At 45.5% G+C, this 17,140-nt stretch overlaps 1 long non-coding RNA gene across 1 annotated transcript in view; it reads left to right on the top strand.

The window, feature by feature from the left end:
* Positions 1 to 16,596, top strand: part of LOC138492037 (uncharacterized) — a 115,212-nt gene extending 98,616 nt beyond the window's left edge. Inside the window, exon 3 of the long non-coding RNA XR_011276130.1 lies at positions 13,314 to 16,596. This is a non-coding gene — a long non-coding RNA (uncharacterized lncRNA). The remainder of the gene's footprint in view (positions 1 to 13,313) is intronic.
* The last annotated feature ends 544 nt before the right edge of the window (positions 16,597 to 17,140 follow it).

Genomic DNA, 17,140 nt, shown 5'->3' with positions numbered 1-17,140 from the left:
CTCTCCCAGCTGATCCTAGCCGTCTTACCGTTCCAAAGAAACGACACTACCATGGATCGAAGCCTGGAGAAGAACTCCCTCCCTGGCCATATAGGGATATTTACAAATAGATATGGCAATTTTGGAATTACAATCATTTTAAGAATGGCAATTCTGCCGTGTAATGAAGTTGGGAGATGCCTCCAAACCTGCAGTTTAGTGTTAAGTGTTTGTAGTGCCGGATCATGATTATCAGTGTATAAGGTTTGTTTATTGCTAGAAACCAGTACCCCAAGGTATCTGATGTGGTGTTCAGACCATTTGAGGCCGCACATTTGAGTTGGGCATTTTGTGGAGGGGGTGAGCGGGAATACTTCTGATTTAGCACTGTTGACTGTATATCCCGAGTACTCTGCAAATTTGTTGATGTCAGTCATGATAGGGACATTGTTTTTGTCGGGTTCATGGACATAAAGCAGCGTATCATCCGTGTATAATGATATTATTTGGGTGGCTCCCTTCAGCGTTATGCCTCTGTTGTTATGTCTTAACCGTATTGCCACCGCCATGGGTTCAATTGTCAGGGCAAAAAGGATAGGGGAGAAGGGACACCCCTGCCTGGTACCCCTGCCTAGCTTGAACAGTTCGGATATAGTCCTGTTCGTGCATACTTTCGCACATGGAGCTGTATAAAGCAGTTTGACATATTGGATGAAATACGGGCCCACCCCGAACGCCTCCAATACCAGAAAAAGGTACTCCCAGGAGACCGAGTCAAACGCTTTCTCGGGGTCAAGGGATATCGCTACTGCTTGCTTATTTGGATTGATCTGTGACATTATGCCGAATAGCCTGCGTAGGTTTAAGGCAGTGGATCTTTGGGGAATAAACCCGTTTTGATCCGTGTGTACTAGTGTTGGCGTTAGGGGTAGCATGCGGTTCGCCGGTACTTTCGCAAAAATCTTGGCATCCACGTTTATCAGGGACAGGGGTCTATAGGATGACATGTCTTGTGGCGGGCGTCGGGGTTTGGGCAGCACTGTAATTATGGCCTTGCGCATCGATTGTGGCAAAATTTGTTTACCCAGGGCCTCTCCCCACACTTCCAGCAAAACGGGGACCAATTCTTCCCGGAATTCCTTATAAAATTCCACTCCAAGGCCGTCCGAGCCCGGCGCTTTGCCAGACGCAAGCCCCTTGATTGCCTCGGTGAGCTCCTCTGCCGTGACAGGTTGCTCCAATATTAGTTTATTTTCTTCTGCAAGTTTAGGGAGGTCCAATGTAGCAAGGGAGTTTTTAATCTCATCTGGGGATTTCCTATCTTTATTCGCGTATAGTGTTTTGTAAAAATCAACAAATTCATCATTTATTCCCTGCTCGCTTGTTATTATCACGTTTTGTGTCGTGTGAATTGATGCGATCGGGGCCATTTGTTTTTCATGCTTAACCAGATTGGCCAGCATTTTCCCTGCTTTATTCCCTTCCCCATATCTGCGAGCCCTTACAGGGCCTGCTATATATTGTACCTCCCTTACTGCCAGTCGGTCAAATTCCCTAAGTGATTTGTGTATTTCAGCCAGGGTGTCTCCACCGTGCGTCCGGCTGTAAACTTCCTCTAGTACGTTCAGTTCCTTCTCCACCCTCTCAAGGTCCCGTCGTACCTCCTTTAGAAGGCCCGTAGTTTTAGATATCAGGGTCCCTCTTGCCCAGACTTTATATGCTTCCCACACCGACGAGATGTGGTCAACAGACCCAATGTTGTCTGCAAAGAAATCGGCAATTTCTGTGTGTAGGGTTTCAGCAACGTTTGGGTCTTTTAATATATCTCTAGGCATTCTCCATCTCCTAGTCGACCTAGGGGCATTTCCCAGACCGATTTCCAGTGTTACCGGGGAATGATCAGATAGTGTGCGGGGAAGGATTTCGCAATTATGTAGGGGAAGAACCAGTAGTCTATGCGCGACTCGCTGTCATGTACGGAAGAGTAGAACGTGTAACGCTTGCTTGTTGGGTGAAGCACTCTCCAGGCATCCAGCATGGATAGTTGCTGGATGATCTGTTTCAAAGCTAGCGCCGTCTTGGAAGGCGCCCTGATTGCCTTGGCGGATCTGCCCAGGGTCTGGTCGAGCACCACATTAAAGTCCCCTCGCCATAGTATAGTTGCCGTTTCGTGCTTAACAAGGATCTCCAGTATATGCAAGTAGAAGTCCGGATCGTCGAGATTGGGGCAATAGGTGTTCACCAGGGTCGTGTGTTCCCTCGCAATGTCCCCCCAGACCAACACATATCTGCCCATTGGGTCTACAAGTTGGCCCTTGTCGATGAAACCTAGTGTAAGAGTGCATACCCCTCTGGACTGCGAGGAGTAATTTGTGTAATAGCACTGTTTGCCCCATTTTGCCAGAATTTTCTCATTAGCCGAGCCCTGTGCATGCGTTTCTTGTAACATTAAAATGTGGGGCCCATGTCTGGTGACATAATTACCAACCTTCCTGGCCTTCATTGGGTTATTTAGGCCTCGAACATTCCATGACATTAGTTTAATCTTCAACCCGTCACCCATTTCCTATATATACACATTGCAATGTATTATAACAACCATAAATGCACGAGTGACCAGAACTAGGGTAGCACCAGTACCTGCGAGACCTAATTTCAACAATCCAACAACCTTCAACAGTGCAAACTCTCCTCCCAGTCTTAAACTCGTCCGGTTGGGTATCAAAACAAAAAATCTTCCCTCTTCGCCTTATCCCACGCTCCACCCACATCATCTGCCCCAATTTGACGATGGACCCAAATAACCAATTGGAACATTCCTGAAGGTGCTTCGTTGCCGTCCAATGACCAGCCGTCTGATTGCCCACATGGGAGACTCTACGGCCCGATAACATCGGATCTTAGTCCAGTACAGCTGTGTTGACTTTGCGGAAAGAAAAGCATGTTAATGCTGCAAAGGAGGCACAATTCATCCGTCTATCGGATCTCCTCTGCCTTCACCCGGGCCAGGTCTTGCATTTGGGTCCCTTATGCGGTCTCTGGGGGGCAGTGTAATGGAGGCCTCCACATATGCCATTGCCTTTGCAGGGTTTTCAAAAAAATGGGCCCTGCCTCCATGTTGGATTCTCATTTTCACAGGGTAATTTAGAGCATAAGGCGTATTGCGAAGCCGTAACTGTTTCTTGACCAGCTCATAGGATCTACGTTGCGCTTGTATGTTTGCAGAAAAGTCCGGATATATATGGATCCTGTTTTCTTCATGGTGCAATGTCCCTTTTTCCCTGGCCAGACGGAGTATCGTGTCCCTGTCCCTATAATTCAGGAGACGTGCAATAATGGTTCGGGGTAGAGCGCCTGGCTTAGGGGTTGGTGCAAGGGTGCGATGAGCTCTTTCAACGAGGAAATGGTTTGAAAGAGATTCTTCCCCCAGAACGGATTTCAGCAGTTCTTCCACCTGCCTTTCCATGGAGACTTTGACAAACGCCTCCGCCATCCCTACAATGCGGATATTGTTCCTCGCACTTGTTCTGAGTCTTGCGTAGTTCCGTCTGGAGTAGGGCTATATCACGGCCATGTTGCAAAAGCACATCTTCATTTACACCTATCCTGTTTTCTGCTTCCGAAGTGCATGCGCTTTCCTTTTCCACTCGCGGTTTCAAGGATCCAATCGTCGCCACTATGTCATCCAGTTTTACGTTGACGGCAAGGAACCCATTCTGCACAATTGTTGCCAGGCGGTCCAGGGGATCTGTGTCTCGATTTTCCGGTGTTTGTGTTGCCCCTCCTGTTGTCACCTGTGGCTGGGAGCTAGCGAAGGAGTCCATTGGGCCTGTCTTTCTTCCCCCTGTGGCCTTCTTCTCAGTGCGGCCCATTAGGCAAAGTGACCACCTGCAGAATGGATTGTGCTTTCCCACGTGAATGGAACCGCTGTCCCTGCGTTCAGTTATTGCCCCCTGTGGCTACGATGGAGGCTGACAGTGCAGCCCCTGCCCTGATCAACAGCGAGGGTGCGCCGCAGTACAGGCAGGAAACTGGGCCCTGGTCGCTGTGGGCGAAAGATCTTCTCTGCAGGGGCCTAGTTACGGAATCGCACAGCTCCGGCGTATGAACAGGTATTGGCCACAGGGTATGCCGTCCGATCCAGTGCTAATTTATCTGGCGTGCGTTTCCCTGTCTGAAGGATTGTGACAGTGCAGTTCTCTAGGTTGGTGAGGTACTCGGTGTGCTAAGCAAATTTCACACCCTGCGGCCAGCCACGCTCCCCACCTCTCCTCCGAGCCGCCGCCTACGCAGGGAGGCCTCGGTCTCATTGATGCGTATACTCCCCATGCCCATGCGACCCAGGCTGTCTCACAGGGTGTCTCACCTCTCGCCGTGCCTTTCCTTGGTGTCGGCCGCCCGATGTTTCAGGGCCCCCGGCGCTTCCCGTCTCCTACAGCGGCCCACTTACTTCACTAGCGCGCCTCCGCTGGACTTCCGCTGCAGGGGTCCGGGGCACGCGCCGCAGTCCCGGCTGTCTTCAGGCACTCGGTGTGGGCTCTCACAGGCCCGATGCGGAGGGAGCTGCCCCAAGCTCCCGTTCGGCGAAGAGGGGGAGCCGGAGCGCCGCCGTCTCTTTGCAGTGCCCGTGTGTTGGTAGGCCGCACCTCCCCCTCCGGGCTCGCGCGGGAGCAGCGTGGAGCCCAGCAGTGGCTACGTCTCAGCTCTCTGAGCGCCGCGACTTCACCGATCAATATCTCCTCAATCCAGGTGTCGGCGAGCTCCGTTTTTTAAGGGGCACTTCCTCGGGTCCTCCGCCACCATATTTTGTAAATATTTTCTAAGCAGTTGCTGACTGGAAGGATATTCGGGGTAACAGGATTTCGCTCGAGCCGGAGCTCTCCACCTAGGCGGCCATCTTCGACGTGCGCAACAGCGCCCCCCCATGAATACACTATTTAAATGTAGGAGAGTTCATACTGGCGTTCACAGGACAAGTAGCTCAGCAAGGCGTCCCGGTAGATCCAGAAGTCTTTTTATATGGAGTAAGCATTTTGCTGACATGGCTACCTGGTCTTATAGGGAAGATTGTGAGGATATCTGATGAATTTTTATTTAGATCACGAATGCCTATGGGTGAGGAAGACGGACAAACTATCCCTATAGAGTTGGAAGCAGCTATAGTTCGAGGTGAGATAGCAATGCTTGAAGGGGTGGATGACAAAGTTAGATCATGGAGAACAGCGATAGACCCTGAAGAGGGGTACAGATTGACTGACATAACAGATGCAGATATGTTCAGAGATGAACGTATGGTGTTCTTTATTAGCATTACGTATGGGATAAGAATCGAGAAACGAGAAATCCCACAGCAAATGGTGATAGTGCGGCAGCAACCAGAACTTTTTCAGGAAGATCTAGAAAAGGTGCCAAGTGTCCTATGGACCACAGGCCCCAATGACCTATGTTTATTGAAGGGAATAGGGGAGGTTAAAATAAAACTTAAACTAGGAGCAATTTTACCTAGATCAAAGCAGTACCCTATTCCTGAGAAGCTGATGAAGGTATATTCCAAACTATTTCAGCACTGATGAATCAGGGGATCCTGGTACCATCAGAGTCATTGTGCAATACCACGGTGTATCCGATTAAAAAATCTATAGGGGGACCATTGAGATTTATTCAGGATTTGTGACATCTTAACCAGATTGTAGAGGCAGAGTTTCCTTTAGTTCCTAATCCTGTGACAATATTGTACAGCATCCCAGTTGAGGCTAATTATTTCACTGTGATTGATTTGAAAAATGCATTTTTCTCGATCGCAATACATAAGAACTCACAAGACCTGACTTCCTTTACGTTTAAATAAAAAAGACTAAAACATACTTGTTTGCCTCAAGGCTACTGTCAGTCCCCATCGATTTTTAACAGGGTCCTACAGATGGATCTAGGCAATATCGATCTTAAAAGTGCTGTGATACAGTACGTAGATGACACATTGATTTTTAATACAACAGATGATGAGTGAAGGCAAGACCCTGTCCAGCTAAAGACTATTTTAGCAGGCAAAGGATATAAGGTGGACAAGGAGAAATTGCACTATTGCCAGGAAGAGGTGTTGTAAATATGCAAGTTAATTTCATATGAAGGGAAGAAAGTGACACCCGAAATGGCTGAGGCAATTATGAAAACACTGAAACCAAACACAGTAAGACAGATGCATCAGTTTCTGGGCTTGTGCAATTACTATAGAGCCTGGTTGTTTGATTACAACACATATACCAAGCCACTTTTGTAAGCGTTAAAGAAGGCACAAGTTGGTAAGGAAAAGATAGAATGGACTGAAGAAATGGAGGAAGGATTTGAGGAGTTGAAAAGAGCTATTTGTACAGCTCCAGTTTTAGGGATTCCCAATTATGGCAAGGAATTTAATCTATTTTTGCAGACAAATAGGGAAGTCATGACAACGGTGCTTACACAAAGGACCACATTGTGATACAAACCTTTTACATATTAACAGGATCTTAGACCCAGTTATGAGAGGACATTTCCCTTGCGAACAATCTTTGGAAGCTGCCGCATTTGCAATTGAGAAGTCCACAAGTATTGTCATGGGCTGTTCTATGACTCTTTACGTGGAGCATGCCTTATTTTTCATTTTAGAGAAACCGAAGAGTGTGTTAACATCCCAAAGAGCTTCAGTTTACGAAGTATTGATTACCAATCGAGTGATTAAAATTATAAGATGTAAAATAGTGAATCCAGCCACGTTTGTAGCCGAACCTGTAGACGGTGATCATGTCCATGACTGTGCAAATTATGTTAAATTCTATGCTGACATACCCCGTGTGAAGGAAAATGCTTTGGCTGGGGAGGGGAATTCTTTTTATTGATGGTTCTTCAAAAATTGACTAAACTAATGGGTAGAGCCATTCGGGCTCTGCCGTAGTAAGACACAGATTAAATGGTGAATTTGAAGTAGTGGCGAGTGCAAAACTACCGCCTCATTTTTCAGTGCAAGCAGCAGAATTAGCAGCGCTGATTGCCGCGCTTGAGAAACACAAAGGACATGAAGTAACGGTGTACAGTGACTCCACCTATATGATGGCAACCGTACACGCAGGGTTGTCACATTGGAAAAGGAGGGTCTATCTCTGCGCAGACGGCTCTCCATTACAACATGTGTCCTTATTGGAAAGGCTCATCAAGGCACTACAACTCCCAGTGGCCATAGTGGTCATAAACTGCGCAGCCCATTCTAAACGAACAGACTTTTTCTCTCGCGGAAACAAAGACGCAGACATAGAAGCCAAAAGAGTTGCATATTTCCCAGATATTTCAAGATTTGATACTAAAAATATTAAGGAAGGTTTAACTAGAACCATGTTAGAACTAGAAGGGTTTCATTTACCGTCAATTACCCAGTTAATAGCGATTAAGGGAAGAGCCCCACAGAAAAAGCAAGAACTATGGAAACGAAGGGGGTGTTTTTTATCCCTCACGGAAGCTTTATGGGGACAGAAAAGCACTGGAATTGTCATGATTCCTGCCCCTAATGTCCCCAGCCCTACAAGATGTCAGGCTGGAGCTAGGCCACGATCACCTACATGGCCCTCAAGGGCCTCTCCATCTCGCCAAAGACCCACTTGGAGTCAGACTTGGCGCTTGTGGCACCAGACTCACTCACTCCCATAGGATAACATTGGGGATTGGACTTGTAGTGCATTGATGGGGACAAGATGGATGCCCCCACATATTTCAGTTCCCAAGACTGCATGTGCAGTCTAGTCTTTTGGGTGGGGTTTAGCCCAGAGACACCTGGGATACCCAGAGACTATTTAAGCCACACCCAGGCTGAGAAACATGCTTTGCATTTTCTGCACCTGCAGCGTGACACACTGTGTTCGGATCGGTCTCCAGTAGGCCTACATCTTTCTTCGGCGCTCAGCTCCTGCAAGAACAAGAACACTGTTAGGAACAGCCTTACCTTGCGGCGTTTCTGCCCATCATTCATCGCTCCTTCTGTTCTGCGGGCATCTTCGGCGGTGTCATTCCCATCCTGGCACGCCGCTTCCTAAGGAAAAGGGAAAAGAACAGAAAAAAGGCATTAGTAAGCATTCTGCAAATCTTCGCTTATTTTTAAATACTGTACGAGCTTCAAACGCTTACCTGAATCCCAGCCGCTCTGGGGGAACTCTGTCTCTGGAACTTCTCATCCATCTGCAAGAGGGAAAAGACACTCCAGGTTAGCGTGGAAACATCTAGAGGCGCTACATACCGCGCTTACCCACCGCATTTGTTCTTCATAACCGGCATCCACGCTGAAAACGTTACGGCACCTAAAAGACACAGAAAAAGAACTCAGTTCAATACAAATACGAAAGGGGTGCATCGCGCATCGCGCTCTCACTCACCTTCAGCGCTACTCATCTCAGCAGAACGCCGCCATCCCCGGACGCCGGCCATCATCTAAGGAAAGAAAGGAACGAAGTTAGAGAACTGTTCAAAAGACTCATTATGCTTACGTGTCGGACTCTTGCCAGTGAAGTAACTAGGCAGCAACGAGCCTGCATCAATCAACGTGCCCCTGCGCTGAAAGCAGGACGGAGAGCACACTATCCAAGAAAACAAGATGAGCTGTTCATCAAAGGGAAGGGTTGGACCCCGGGGAAGAAGGGGTTCAAGCACACAGAGACAATAGGGCGTTAAACTCTACCAATCCTGTGTTTCAGGCCCAGTCTCCAGTCGAATAGCCTCCAGGGAAGGGTTCGAGGTCGTAAGAGGTAAGAACAGGCTGAGTGACGTCCCCGTGGATACCAGGTGAGCGTTACAGGAATGCCAGTAACGCTGATAGTATTATTGAAAGTCGGCCTTGAACAACTACATTACCCCGCACATTTAACCAGAGAAAGTCTTGCTGCCACTATTGCAGAAGACTAGTTTGTTCCTAATTTATTGGAACATGTTGCACCGGTCATGGTGAATTGCATCGTGTGTCAAAAGTTTACTGCTGGGCATACACTAAGAAAAATTAGAGGTGTAATACCTCCACCGAATGGTCCATTCCAGCATCTACATATGGACTATGCCGATATGCTGCAGACATGTAATGGCTACAGGCATCTATTAGTGGTGGTGTGTCCCTTCTCCAGGTGGACCGAAGCCTGTCCATGTGCACACCCTGATGCCACTTGCGCAGTGAAGTTTTTAGTGTGCAAAGTCTTCCCAAGATGGGGTGTGTGCGAAGTACTAAGATCCGATAATGGGCTGCAGTTTGTCAATGAGTTATTTGAACAGGTAGGGCTTCTATTAAGCATAAAACACAAGTTTTCTTCTGCTTATCACCCGCAAGCAAACGGGATATGTGTAGTGATACACAAAATTGCAACCTTGCCAATCAGGGCTTTAGATGACAGCATTAGCCGCTGAAAGCCAATAGTGTATTCAAAGTATGTGCTAAAAATGCTGACAGTAGTCTGTTGTAGCACTTCCATTATGCAGTAGTGAGCTACAAGGAATATGCAGGCCTAGTATGAGTGATAGGTCACATTATGCATTGTTGATAGACAGGCAGGGAGAGGGCCCTAGCTCTGTAGCTAATAGACATTTTTGGAGTGTTTGGAACATTATGGCACCTATATAGCACTTAGATAGCCAGTCTTAAGCGCTATGAACACTAAGCTATGAGTGTATGCGTTTTAGAGCTTGCAGATGGGGTTAATACATCCCTGCTTCCCTTAGAATATTCTGCCTCACTAACGGTAGCCCTGCATGGCCCCAAGCTAATCTCCTTTTCTCTGGGAAGGCACTGATAAGACATTCCTGAGCTTTCGCGCAGATGGGAGCCAGGGAGGGGCTCAGAAGAAGGAGCAGTGGAAATTAACAGAGTTGGGTTTTTTCCATGAGCCAGCCTATATTTTGCACAGGGAAAGTTCTGGAACTGTGCGTCATGGACGGGCAGCACGAGATTATAAAATATGCATGCTCACATGACTCGGGTGGGAGATCGTCCTGTGGACTTGGTTCGAGCAAGATCGAGTGCCCGGAATTGGAGCTCTGACGGCACCCGGCAGCGCTGTCCTCTGAGCGGGGCTTGTTACAGCTAGTTTATGAGGGCCAGGGTCTCCCAGTGCTGATTGAAGGGGCGTAGGACTGTGTTTCTCTATGTTTCTCTATGTTTATCTAAGTTCTATGTTTCTCTATATTTTGCATTTCTCTAAGTTTTGTGCTTTGTAATCTTCTCTAACTTGAATCCCAAATGTATATGAAATTCACTGTTTAGAATAAATACTAAAACTTATTGAAGGTGTCATTTGTCACTAGCATGAGATCACTGCTCAGCACAATAGAACCTGTATTTTGGGCTGAATTGGGTATTTTTTGCTCTCAAAGGGCTGGCCCCGAGGAAGATTTTGCCCATATCAAGACATTTGGTGGCAGCTTGGGGATTTGTGCAGAGCAGCGCCTTGCTGTGAAATGACAAATTGTGTGAGAGAACACAGTGCAGAGTGAGGAGCAGGCTGTTGCATTTCCTTGGTGGTCTCACTGCAGCTCTGAGACTTCAAAAGACAGCAGCGTTGTGTCGGCTTGCCGTGGCCGATAGCTTGTGTGGTTAAGACTCCCTTCAGTAAATCAGTCGTGACTGACTTATTGCTTGGGAATGGAGCCAGGGAGTACATGGTGATAAACAAGCGGGAAATGGCTTTGTTTAAAGCGCTCCGATGAATGGTCAAGAAAGATGTATGTTCAATTAGGAAAGAATTTTATCATGCGGTTTCCCCAGTTTAAAGTTGTAATTTGAAATGCAAAGTGAGACGGAGTTCTCAACTCTATTCTGTCATGAGGGCAGGGAAAAATAGTTGCAAGGATTTGACATGCAAATTGTGAATAGTAATCTAACCATTGACTCAGCCCCAGTGTGCTAGCGAGTGGGGGGCTGTAATGTACGGAGGCGAAGGTTCGCTTTTTAATGTATGCTTTTGAAGTGTTGACATTCCTGCAGATAACGTGGGCAATGAGCCGTGCTTAGGAGAAAGAGTAACATCTGTGCTGAGAGCCTAAAGGGTTTGTTTTTCTTTTGGCAACTGTAAATTCCATGTGCTGGTGGCGAATTCTGTTTAAAGGAAACACACTAAAATGGTTATATTGCATTTTAAGCTGTGCCATGTTTATAATGGGTGAGAGACTCACTTAAAAAAGAAAGTGAGTGATGTTATTTGGATTTTGGATTTTTGTGTATTGATTTGAAATTGCAGAATCAGTTTGCAATGGTTGGGGGGAAAAACAATTTATATCTTTTCTAAATTGCCTCTAAATTGCCCCTGGAGTATTTTTGACTGTTCCCACGCTATGCCATGGATTTGTACTGTTGCCTTATAAGTGATGTATGGTTTGGAAATAGTGACCTGTTGACTGTGATACATGGTGAAAAATGTTGTTGACACATTTAACAGCCCACAAGCAATATAGAGTGTGGGTTGCTCTTAGAGAAAAAAAAACGTGTAGGGAGCTGCACCAAACATGGCATTTTTTAAATGCACTGAAATAAGTGGTTATATTCTGGCAATGGTACAACAGAATGAAAAATCTGTGTGTGATAAGATAGCACAAAGATTTAGTGGGTTGCGGGTTCTTTTGAAAGATCGCACATTGCATTGGAGTGAGCTTGTGAAGCCAAACTACAAGGTTACGAGGAAGAAGAGAAAAAAAAAGTATGCTTTTAAATAGGACATTAATCAGTTTAAAACAGGCTAAAAAGATGCTTTGACATTTTGCTAAATTACATGGAGTAGAATCTGATGACAAGGAAAGTGCCTCTTTTGAAAATAAGAGTCTTGCTGTGTGTGCAGAGCTTGTGCCTTAAAACTGTCTTGGGCGAGGTGCGCGAAGAAAAAAAAAACTGTTGGAGGAAGGCAAACAAAAGCAGAATACTGCACTCCTGTTTAATGAAATGGTGCTTCAGATATGAGAGCTTTTCTGAGTTGCTGGAACAGTGCAAGAAAGAGTTAATCTGAATGAACTGTCTGAAACGAGTGCCTTTCCATTGAAGCCGCCACAGTGTAAGAGTTATAGGCAAAGAGATAAGCTTGCTGCGCGAAAGATAAACAATGACATTCCTGCATTCCATCCCCTGTGAGAGACACGTCAGTGTGAGCAAAAAACTGAGGAGAGGGGGTGCAAAGACAGAAATGCTGATCAGAAGTAAAGAATTTGCCCAGTATCAACACTGGAAGGAAAACAAAGGCTGCATGCAGGATGGCAGATGGGCACATCACATCTGAACATTTGGGGAACCTGTGCATATGTGAATGGGCTAAGAAAAGACAGCTGCCCATTTCAAGAGACTCCGTGCAAACTGCATTCCCATGCACCATGTGATGTGATGTGAAGTGAAGCGACATTGCTGTGCAAGCTGCATCCCAGTGCTCCATGTGATGTGAACTGAAGTAAAGCGCTGTGCACTGGAGAAGAAACCTCTAGGCGCTTTGAGAAGAGAGAATACACAGCTGGCAAAATGCAAGCTACATTGCCAGGGCTGGAGTAACTGACAAAGACATTATGGCATTCCAGATGGAAGCAAAACTGACATAAAGCGCTTAGCCGTTTTGCAAGAGACAACATGCAGAGCGGGGCTTTGGAGTACAACATGAACACTGCACATTAGCCATGATCGAGAAGCCTCACGGCTTAGTGCAAGAATGAATGATTTGTTGAAGCAACAAAAGAAACTGACTTAGACTATCGCGCTCAAAGGGGTGGGCCAAGAAATCAGCAAACACCCTTTGAGAAAAATGATAAGTGAAAAAACCAGAGGCTTGAAAGACACTAGCTGTATGGAGAAAAATAAACAAAGCTGCTTGTGCAACTGCAGGCGATATTGGACTGAAAGACTTTACCTTTGAAAAATGGAGTGATGCCAGCAGGGCAAACTAAATCAAGATCATGAGACACTGGAAGCAAGTTGGCGCCTGGCATTCGTGATCGCTTTGGTGAAAAAAAAAAAAAGCATTGTGCGACCTGGGTACTTATTATATGGCTTTTGTAAAAGCACAGATCAGTCTGAGGTACCATTGACCAACTATGATCGCATTGCACAAATGAGTTTGTGATTAGGCAGTTACACCCCGTATGGTTGAGTGTAAATAAGCCCCCAATAACATGCAGAAGGGTGATAAATAATTGCAGTAGCAATGATAAAGTGTGTAGTTACCTGGTGAGACTTCTGAAGATGGGGGTGGTGTTCAGGGAAGGGGTGGATAACGCTGATATTGAAGTTTTGATGACATCCTAATGTGAAGAATAACGACATTGTACTTTTGATGGCATCCTAACATTTCTGTTTGTATTTTGCCTAGGCAAAAAAGCAAGACAATAACAGAAGTAGATGTGTTCAATTTGCGGGTGACACTGATCAGTCAAGCAGACGCATTCTCAGAGAAAGCGAATTACTGCGAAACGTCCTGCACCGCACTCAATGCTGCTAACATGCATGACATATGAGGACATTTGTTCTGCAACCTGCGAAAGGTGTCCAACAGAGTAATAACTTGTGCTGAACTGGCACGATGCAGACTTGGCTAGTTATCAAATATTTGATGCTACACATTCAAATGATTCAGTTGCTGGAGATAACTTAATTGACATGTCTTGCCTTTCTTGTTTAAAGGACTATGGACAATGAGTTGTGGACTGTGACATCATGCACCACAAACAGCTGTGTGACACAGCACTTGAATGCTAACACATTGAAAAATGGTTTTTAAATGCACTTTTGAGATGAATCTGAAAAAACGAAATGGTTTTGCTCTTCCAACTGAATTGCTTTAACCAGAGATGCTTTGCTTTTTGAAAAAAAAAAAACTTCTACGTTGCACGTAGGCAGGAAAATGATTTATGAATTGTTGGGGCAGCAGGATTATGCAAGCAGGAGTGTAATTTATTTTGAGATAAGATGAGTGCGCACATCAAAGTCACCTGTGCGTAGGTTAAGATCCTTAATTGAAGTAATGCTGCCAAGTGTGTGAGCTCTAATTTGAGATGGTAACCTTTGAAACACTGGATACTTTTACAGCCAGCTTAAGGCGGGTAAATGAAACCATGACTGACTAGTTATTTGATTTTATGACACAGAGTGTGACACGTTTTTTTTGTTAAACCAACCAGTTTCATGTTTTTGTGGGGACAGCTGTCTCCAGCACACTAATGCAAAGAGTCACCTTTTTGATTGTAGACATTTGGAATAATTCTTTGGAAAAGCGCTACAAATGAGTATCCACATGGACTTGCTAGCGTACTGGCCTGGCACATTGTCGAGCATCTTTTGTCACTGAATGGATACAAAGATTTGTTTAATTTGTTTAATGTGATGTTTTTTCTGACCAAGAACTGCAGCGAGTGTTCTCGCCAAGATTTTATGGACTATAATTTAACTAAATGCATTTTACACAATGGTGTGATGAAACAGCCACTGCCGGATGGTAGTATGGTGTTTGTGGCTAAAACTAATATTGTATATGGTAGATATCCCACTTGAAGAAGGGTATTCTCCAAGTCACAATAGGTAGACACTGTGAACATGTTAGATTTTCCAGTAGTAAGGCTACATTTAAATTGTAGGCTGGTAATGCACACCTCTATTATTACAGTGATACACTTAGACATAGATTTATCATGAGGCAATGTTTCCTTAGTACTACCAAGCTGCTACAAATGGAGTCCATTTCTATGGCCCATCACTAGAGTGCGCGTAGCTAGGGAGCTAGATTCATTAATTGCAGGAGCTTTATATGCTTGTGACATAGAAACTGTGCACAATAAGCTAGCCACTATGGGTTCTAATGCCAGCTCTGCTATAGAAATTCTGGCCTAGTGGAGCCTATTGATACGCCCAACACTGCTACAAGTATTGGCAACCACTGGAGATGGCAGAATTTTAGGTATGAAGACATTTTTTCTGCCATAGGGCAGGTCAACAAGACTGCTAAATACACACGATGCATTGCATGGCAAACATTGTTAAATCAGCAGGTGTTGGCTTTTTACTGAGTGGGGGCGACCATCCTCCACACACTGGCACGCAGAGCTACAGTTACCAGCATACATATGGATTAAATTGCTTGCTTTTGATTGCATGAATAACACATGCCATGCTTGATGCAAATTAGTAGAATTGTTTTTATTTAGATAACCTGGTGCCCATGGGTTCACCTTGTTCACGAAATTAGATGGTTTCTGGTTGGGTTCCACATACATGGGGGAAGTGTCTAATCACACAGCCCATAGTCACGTTTGAATGCCCTGGGATCAGGGGGGAGGGTAGGCCCTTAGAGTTAAAGGCTGCCAGGTTTTAGAATTGATAACCATACATAAATGCAATAGTGCATTGTAGATTAGACTACACTGGATTGCCTTGACATTCTAACTGCATGCTGCTTTTTAACTGACAATCAGTTATACAATAATGATTTAGGTATTGTTGTGTAGGCCAGGTTTTGGCTAGAGTAAATGTCCATGTTCACTTTGTGTAGGTATTTTTGTGTAGGCCAGGTTTTGGCAAGGGTATATGTCACTGTTCACTTTGTGTACATTTTTGTTTAGGCAGTGTTTTACCTTGCATGCCACGCTGACTAACCGCTAGAAGATAGTTTGCTTAAACCTCTTGCAAAGCCCCAAGGTCTTTATCACTGCACTAAATACTATATTGATGTGTATTAGTCAGCATTTGTCGCACACACATTGAATAGGGGTGGAATGTAGTGATACACAAAATTGCAACCTTGCCAATCAGGGCTTTAGATGACAGCATTAGCCGCTGAAAGCCAATAGTGTATTCAAAGTATGTGCTAAAAATGCTGACAGTAGTCTGTTGTAGCACTTCCATTATGCAGTAGTGAGCTACAAGGAATATGCAGGCCTAGTATGAGTGATAGGTCACATTATGCATTGTTGATAGACAGGCAGGGAGAGGGCCCTAGCTCTGTAGCTAATAGACATTTTTGGAGTGTTTGGAACATTATGGCACCTATATAGCGCTTAGATAGCCAGTCTTAAGCGCTATGAACACTAAGCTATGAGTGCATGCCTTTTAGAGCTTGCAGATGGGGTTAATACATCCCTGCTTCCCTTAGAATATTCTGCCTCACTAACGGTAGCCCTGCATGGCCCCAAGCTAATCTCCTTTTCTCTAGGAAGGCACTGATAAGACATTCCTGAGCTTTCACGCAGATGGGAGCCAGGGAGGGGCTCAGAAGAAGGAGCAGTGGAAATTAACAGAGTTGGGTTTTTTCCATGAGCCAGCGTATATTTTGCACAGGGAAAGTTCTGGAACTGTGCGTCATGGACGGGCAGCACGAGATTATAAAATATGCATGCTCACATGACTCGGGTGGGAGATCGTCCTGTGGACTTGGTTCGAGCAAGATCAAGTGCCCGGAATTGGAGCTCTGACGGCACCCGGCATCGCTGTCCTCTGAGCGGGGCTTGTTACAGCTAGCTTATGAGGGCCAGGGTCTCCCAGTGCTGATTGAAGGGGCGTAAGACTGTGTTTCTCTATGTTTCTCTATGTTTATCTAAATTCTATGTTTCTCTATATTTTGCATTTCTCTAAGTTTTGTGCTTTGTAATCTTCTCTAACTTGAATCCCAAATGTATATGAAATTCACTGTTTAGAATAAATACTAAAACTTATTGAAGGTGTCATTTGTCACTAGCATGAGATCACTGCTCAGCACAATAGAACCTGTATTTTGGGCTGAATTGGGTATTTTTTGCTCTCAAAGGGCTGGCCCCGAGGAAGATTTTGCCCATATCAAGACAATATGTGAGAGACTCAACGGCCTCCTCAAGGAAAGGATTGCCAAGATAAAATTGACTTTAAAGAAGGGATGGCTATATTGCCTACCCCTAGCCTTATATGCCCTTCGAAATCAGCCAGGTTCTGACCACCACCTCACCCCGCACAAATTGGTAATGGGGCGTCGTATGAGAATGCCTCTTACACCTCCGTCTAGGGTCATGAGGGATGCCCAGAGTGTAGCGAAGACTCTAGGGGCCTCATTACACGGTAGGCGGTAAAAACGGAATTTACCGTCATGGCGCTATTAGCGTGTCCGCCCTCGCAGGCGACTGTTAATAGCGCCCCATTCCGAGTACGCGGACACGCGCATAGTGCCATGCCGGTAAA

Source organism: Ambystoma mexicanum, chromosome 10 (assembly GCF_040938575.1).
Source record: "Ambystoma mexicanum isolate Mex_15411 chromosome 10, UKY_AmexF1_1, whole genome shotgun sequence".
NCBI classification, from domain to species: Eukaryota; Metazoa; Chordata; class Amphibia; order Caudata; family Ambystomatidae; genus Ambystoma; species Ambystoma mexicanum.
The sequence above is the reverse complement of the archived record's forward strand: the minus strand, read 5'-3'. Positions and strand labels throughout refer to the sequence as shown.